The sequence below is a fragment of the Fulmarus glacialis genome, unplaced genomic scaffold, assembly GCF_000690835.1.
Source record: "Fulmarus glacialis isolate BGI_N327 unplaced genomic scaffold, ASM69083v1 scaffold9717, whole genome shotgun sequence".
Classification (NCBI taxonomy): Eukaryota; Metazoa; Chordata; class Aves; order Procellariiformes; family Procellariidae; genus Fulmarus; species Fulmarus glacialis.
The window spans coordinates 38,642-44,984 of record NW_009223788.1 but is presented as its reverse complement, the minus strand read 5'-3'; positions in this window follow the sequence as shown (position 1 = coordinate 44,984).

The window sequence follows — 6,343 nt, the reverse complement described above, 5'->3', positions numbered from 1 at the left end:
GGGACCCGGCAGCGCGGCCCTGCCGTGCCCCTCGCCTCCGGGTCACCGCGATAAAACCCTCAAGGGGTTTATTTAACTAAATAAACACCCTTTTGGCGTTATTCCGGTGCGCCCCGTTGTCCCAAAATCGGTGGGAAGCCCCCACGGGTGTGCAACGGGTCTGTGGTTTGCAGAGGTGAGGGGGGAGCGGGAGATGCGTTAACGGGGGTCCCGCATTTTGGGGGTAAAACACTGGAAGCGGCTCATGAGGTGCTCGAGGCAAGGCTGGGATCGGCACGTGGCCCTTCGGAGTTTTCCGGCTTTTTCGGGGTTTTTTGGTGGAGTTGGGCAGCGAAGCACGGTGGCGGCTGAGGAGCAGCATCCCATTGCCCGCCAGGCTTACTGCTGCTCGGACACACCAGTACTCCCGGTCTCCCAGTTTATGTGGGAGCAGAAACTGGCTTTGGTTCATAAAGGTTTGGATTCTGACAAGGCCCAAACAAAGAGTAAAGAGGACAAAGAGTAAAACCAGAAAATAAGGAATAACCTTGAGCAGGGCCCAATAAACTCACCTCCTGACCTTGATGCCTGCCTAGGGATGGGCATTATATGCAAAATGTAAAGTTAGAAATGCTGAATTATGTTGGACTTGAATGCTGTGAAGGCAACTTGATTAGGTTTGTGGCTAACCTGTGAAATCAAGATAATTTTATATGTGATATACTACATATATATACACACACACACTCTCTCTCTCCCAGTCTTGTTGGTGGTGGACTTGCATTTAGATGGACTTTGGTAACAGTTGGGTTGTAACATATTGACACGTGAATCATTTAATTTCTGCTGTGTTTCTTGGTTTGGGCTCTTTTTTCCCTCCTAGAAGTCTGGTGTGATGCTACATCTACGCAAGAAAAATTAAGCTGGTGTTATCTTACGTCAGAAAACTTGAACTAGTCTGCAGGGTTTGGGTTTGTTTTTTTTTTTTCCCTTGGCAGGTGCCAACTCGCGTTTCCCAAGCTCTGCAGAAGGTAGTTGGACGCATCAACTCTGAACTGAAAGCTATGTAGTAGCAATTACCGGGGCACAGAGCTTGAGCTAATGAACTTAGCTGAGTGCCAGGGTACGTTATTTCTGAGCTCGGCCGCGTGCTGCTGCCGCGGTTCGGCTTCTGCTGGGGCCTCGCTTGCGTCCAGCTGCGCGACTTGAGTTTTGTAGAAATAGGGAGGAGGTGGTAATTCTCACATGTTTGAGTTGTCTAAAGTACATGTAGGACTTTTCTGTGCTCTTAGTCGTTTTTTTTTCCCTCCCCAAATGCCCCATAAACCGAGCGGTGCCGCCGTACACGGTGTTTACGCTTGCAGAGCGTGGTGGAGATGCTGCGTTGGCTCTGGCTGCGGCGCTGCCCCGGGGAGCGGGGGGCTGGAGGGAGCTGGAGGCACTGACCCCGTGTTGCTTCAGGCCTGCGGCCCTGAGCGCTCCCGGGGACCTTGCTGGGATGAAACTCGGTTGATGTCTTCGTTGTCAGCGTCTTGACCGGAGGATGAAGTTGTGACCCCTTTGGGTGCTGCCGCCGAGGCTGTACTGAGGGAGCTCCGCAGGGATTGCTCAGCCCAGAAGTAAGATTTTTTTTTTTTTTTTTTTTTAATCCAAAAGGGACACCAACGAAGGAGCGTGCTGCCTCAACAGCTCCAACCACCACAGGTTTTCTGCTTGAGGAGCCTTCCCGTGCGCTTGGGGGAGCGGGGGATGGAAGGCACCAGCATTGCCAGCAGCTATCTCAGGGTCAGGATGTGCCAGTCCAGTAAGTAATGGAGCAGATACAGGGATGCGTAATGGTCCCGTCGGACTAGAAAAAGGACTGCCTGGCGAGCCACTGTAGTGCCTGGAAAGGAGACAGAGGCTTAGGGGCATGTCAAGCTCACTCTTACCATCTCTATTAACCGTAGGCTCTGCCCGCTCAGTGCAGTCGGCTTGAAAACCTGATGTGTTGAGCAAAGCCAAACTCTTTTGGTGAACGAGATAGGTTGGCACCTGAAGATGCTGTGTATGGATTTAGTTTAAACTGATGAAAAAGCGATGCAGTTCTTGCACGGAAACATTGGTTCCCATAAAAACAGTGGAAGTTTTGATGCTGGTTTCACTAGGGTTGTAATTCCACCTCCCTCCCCCGTCGTCGTTCCTTGGCTTCTTGTTGTTGGGGTTAAAAGGAGCTGGTATTTCGGGGAGGAAATATCCCAGGCACTCAGAAGATTTTTTCCAAATTCAAGTTCGTGTTACCTTATCAGAACGAGCCGGACAGCGGGATTATAGCTGGCGGGGGGACAGAAAGCAGGAGCGTTGGGAGCAGTGACGGTGTGCCCACAGCCGTCGCTGCTGTGCATCTCTTGCGCCGTTCCCTTCAACCGGGCAGTCTTACTGCGCCGCCGTGGTGCAAGACGAGCTGTGTGAAATACAGCTTTCCTTCCCTGGCTGTAAAATCAGTGAAAAGCAGCCTTTAGTCCCCATAAGTAAAGGCTGTCAGCGGTACGGATGCATACTCACAACTTTGAGCACAGGTGTAAATTCTGTCTGTTTTATTCCCTTTGGCTCGCTGAGTTTTCTTTTCATGGCTGCTGCTGTTCCTCCCCCTCCCGTTAGTGAGGTGTATGGTGTAGAAGCTCGTCCATAGGATGTCACTGCATTGATTGTAACTTTTTTGAGGGAAGTAGATGGAGGCAGCGAGCGCCTCATCCTAGCGCGCGTGCCTCGCCGCTCGGCAACTGAAACGGTGTTGGGCAACTTCCTGCGCCGAGACGCTGCTGTCAGCGGCGCGCGGTGACTCACGTCAGCACGCGGCTTCGCCTCTCGACAAGTGCACGCTTGCAGGCTGCAAACCTCGTCCGCATCCCAGCGCAGCAAGTGAAAGGGTCGGTTTGGGCGCGTGGTGTGTGTCTCTTCCCAGATCCAGCAGCTTCCTCGGCTCCCCGAGAAGGCACCCACAAGTAAAACAAGAAAACCCTGAGATGCTGCTTCACTTTTTTTTCCAGCTGGACCTTTATGTGCGATACGTGTTTATTTGTTGCCTGTCATGCTACACATGCCTTCTGACTTAGTGTGTGGTGTGTGATGATGAACTCTCCATCCCACCCTCACCATGCTGGGTAAAAGCACACAGCGATGCTCCGGGGTACTTGCAAAATACAGTTTAAGTCAGCAAGTGGGAGACAGCTCGCCTCTGCTTCGGTAATAAATTACGTTGTACGGAAAGAAGTGCTGTCTGATGCCAGCCAGTGTCTTTATGACCCCTGGTACTCTGCCTCCTCCCTGTAAAGCGTTACGGCTGCGGAAGCACGAGGGTTGGGTCACACTGGCTTTTGGAGAACGCTGCTGGGTGCTCTCAGTGCCGAGTGCCTGGGGGGCTGCGCAGTCGGCAACCGGGAAGACTAGCTTGTGTCTGGGGTGGAAATACCCGCGTTACCGAACAGTTGCTTGCATACCAGGACCATTTTAAGAGAAGCCTGGAATTTGTGCAGATAAGAAGATTTATACCAAAAGTCAGCGATGTGGATTTTGGCTTTTCTTTTTTTTCTTAGCGTGTTCAAATTTTTTTCTGTTATGTTCAAAGTAGACTTAGAGCTCCCTACTTTTTCCTTAAAAGTTAGGGTGTGTTAGGGACTCCATTAAATAGGCTACTGCTGCTGCAGAAATCACCCCCCACCCCTGCTGTTCTGCACCCTCTGTAAGGATTAGATTATAAGTTGGGCATGTTTTCACCCAGTTCCCACTGGCAGAAAATCCTAATACAATTTTCTCGGGTCAGCGGTACCCGTGGACGTTGGCCGCCTTGCAGGATGGCAGTCGTGGTTGAAGGTGGCTGACGCCACCTCTCCGAACTTGCCGACGGGAGGGGTTTGAAATGCGGGGCTGGGCTGAGATCAGACGTACAGCCTCCAGCTGCGGCGATTAAGGCTGTGCACGAGCCTTCCCCGACGGCCGGCGACAAACCTGGTCTCTGCATTACAGCCAGAGATCCGCACGCCTCGATGTGCCTTTGAACGGCATCACTGGGTGCCTTCGACTTCATCGGCGTGACCGCGTTTTCCATCTATTAAGTGCTGGATGGGTGGCATGCGGGTGATGCTGCTTGATCCTCGTTTTATTTTGCTTATGCATCTGGGTGTCCCACCAGCATGCGTCGTACGAATTGCCATCGTGTTTTTATTGTGGACTTCGTGATGTGTGACTGGATGTATTCCCAAAGCCCATCTCCTGGAGCACCTTATCTTGATACCAGGCTCAGGCTTTGTTTCTGCTCTCAGATTATTTTCGGTGCGTTCCTACTTTGCAGTTCGTAGCTACTTTTAGTTTCCCGGTTCACGTGCGGTCCCCTGCTTGCTTCCTTTTTAACACTGTCACTGGATTGCATTGTGCTTAGATTTGGGGCAAGTATATGGTCACCTAAAAGCTGATTACTGGATGTGAAGAGAGCTCAGCGACTGGAAAACTTGCACAAACTAGAGCTGAGCGAGTGGGAGCTGGGAAGCTTGCTGCCAGGCAGCAGCAGCAATCACTCGTCCCTCATCCTCTGGTCTGTGAGGACCATTACCAGACCGGTTATCAGCCTGCTTGGTTTAGGGATGTTGAGTAGTCGAAAGTATGAGCTAGTACGCTTTCGGGCTTTTGACTATGCCATATGAGAAGTGTCAGATGGCATCTTGTACTTTGATGGTCTAGTTTTGCTAGCACGGATGCCTTTCTTCTGTGTTTAGAGAAACTTCTGTCTTCTGTAGCCTTCCGTCTGGAGGCGTACCTCAACGTACAGACCCTGTATGATTAAACTGGGCCATTTTTCTATACGAGCAACCCGCTTGATCCAGTTGTTCCGGTGTGGGGTCACCATATGGAAGAAAAGATAATTTTATGCCACAACCGTTATGAGCAGAGGGATTATTCTGATATAAAGTAATTTTGAAACAGAAAGCCAAGTTAGGCAGTTGTGGAGTAAAATTAAGAGCAAGTTGGCTGGGGAGGTCAGCATGGTGAAGAGCATCGCTTTGCCGTGCCTGGGGCCGTGGAGGAAAACTCGCGTTTGGGGAGCAGGAGATGGGAAACAGCAGTTTGATGACAGCTTCACGATCACAAAGTTGTACCGGTAACGTGGCGGTGGCTTTGTGGCACAGCTTCGATGGTGCTTTTAAATTAAGTCTTGCATGATGGTCACTTGGGACGAAGCTTCACATTGTTGGCTTTCAGCTGAAAATCGGGAGTTCTGGTACTTTAAGGCTGAAGAAGGCAGAAAAGCTGGATGGAAAAGATAGCATTATGTTTTCCAGTGTTGGTAAATTGGTACTGACACCAGCTGAAATGTAGCTATATTCACTTCTATTTCAAGAGGATGGTAGAAGAACACGTGGAAGGGTTACCCTGGAAAGGGAATTAGCATCAGAATTATTTTGCAAGGCATTTGCTCAAATGGCTCACTTGTGAACATATCAATGGCTTACATTTTTTTGCATTTTAGTCCATTTAGCAAGCAGTGTACTGAATTTAAGGGACATGACCCGAAGGCATCGTTTGAAAAGCTACTTTTGAAAAGCTACTATTGGCAGTAAAGCATTTTTCTTCAAAGTACTTCCCCCCCACTCCCCTTTCTGGGACACCAAGGGTTTTTCTTAATAGTTTAGATTTCACTGCTGTGTTTTTGTTTTTTCTTTTTTTATCACTTCCCAATTTCTCTGTTATACTCAGACTGTTTTCATGTGCATGTTTTAAATCTGAGGCACAGGGAAACCTGTCCAACAGTGACTGCAGGCTTTGGAAAGGCTTCACGATTGCAAAGTCTCTGCAGGCAGCGCTGGAATAAATGGCCCAGAGGCTCTGGGCTGTGCGCAGGGTCTGGACTGGGGTCTGGGCACGTCTGAGTTTACCGATCATTTTCGTTTCAGATATTTATTTAAATCGCAAACCCACTTGTGTGTGTGTATATGTGTACTTCATAAAAAAATGAAAACTTTTTTCATACAAGTTAGATCTCGGATGAAATCTCTTTCTCTCACTCCCTGCCCTTCCCCGGGCTATGATAAGGGTTTATTCCCTTCCCTTTTTAAATTTTGCAGCATTTCTTAGCTTTTCCTAATATTGGACCTTTTCACTGGTTTTCATTACCATGTTTTGTTTCTTGTTTTCTTGCCTTTAATTAGATCAGAGAGCGCAGGAGAATATTGACATTAAAGGGGCATTACAATGAGAGAGGCTTGGAAGTATTTCAGCAAATACCTGGAAAACCTCTCTTCTCTTTTGAGCCCACTGATGCCAAGGTTAAAAAGAAACCCCTGAGCTTACGGCTTGTCCGGTCCTTTGGTTGTGGGTTTCTTTTTTCAGG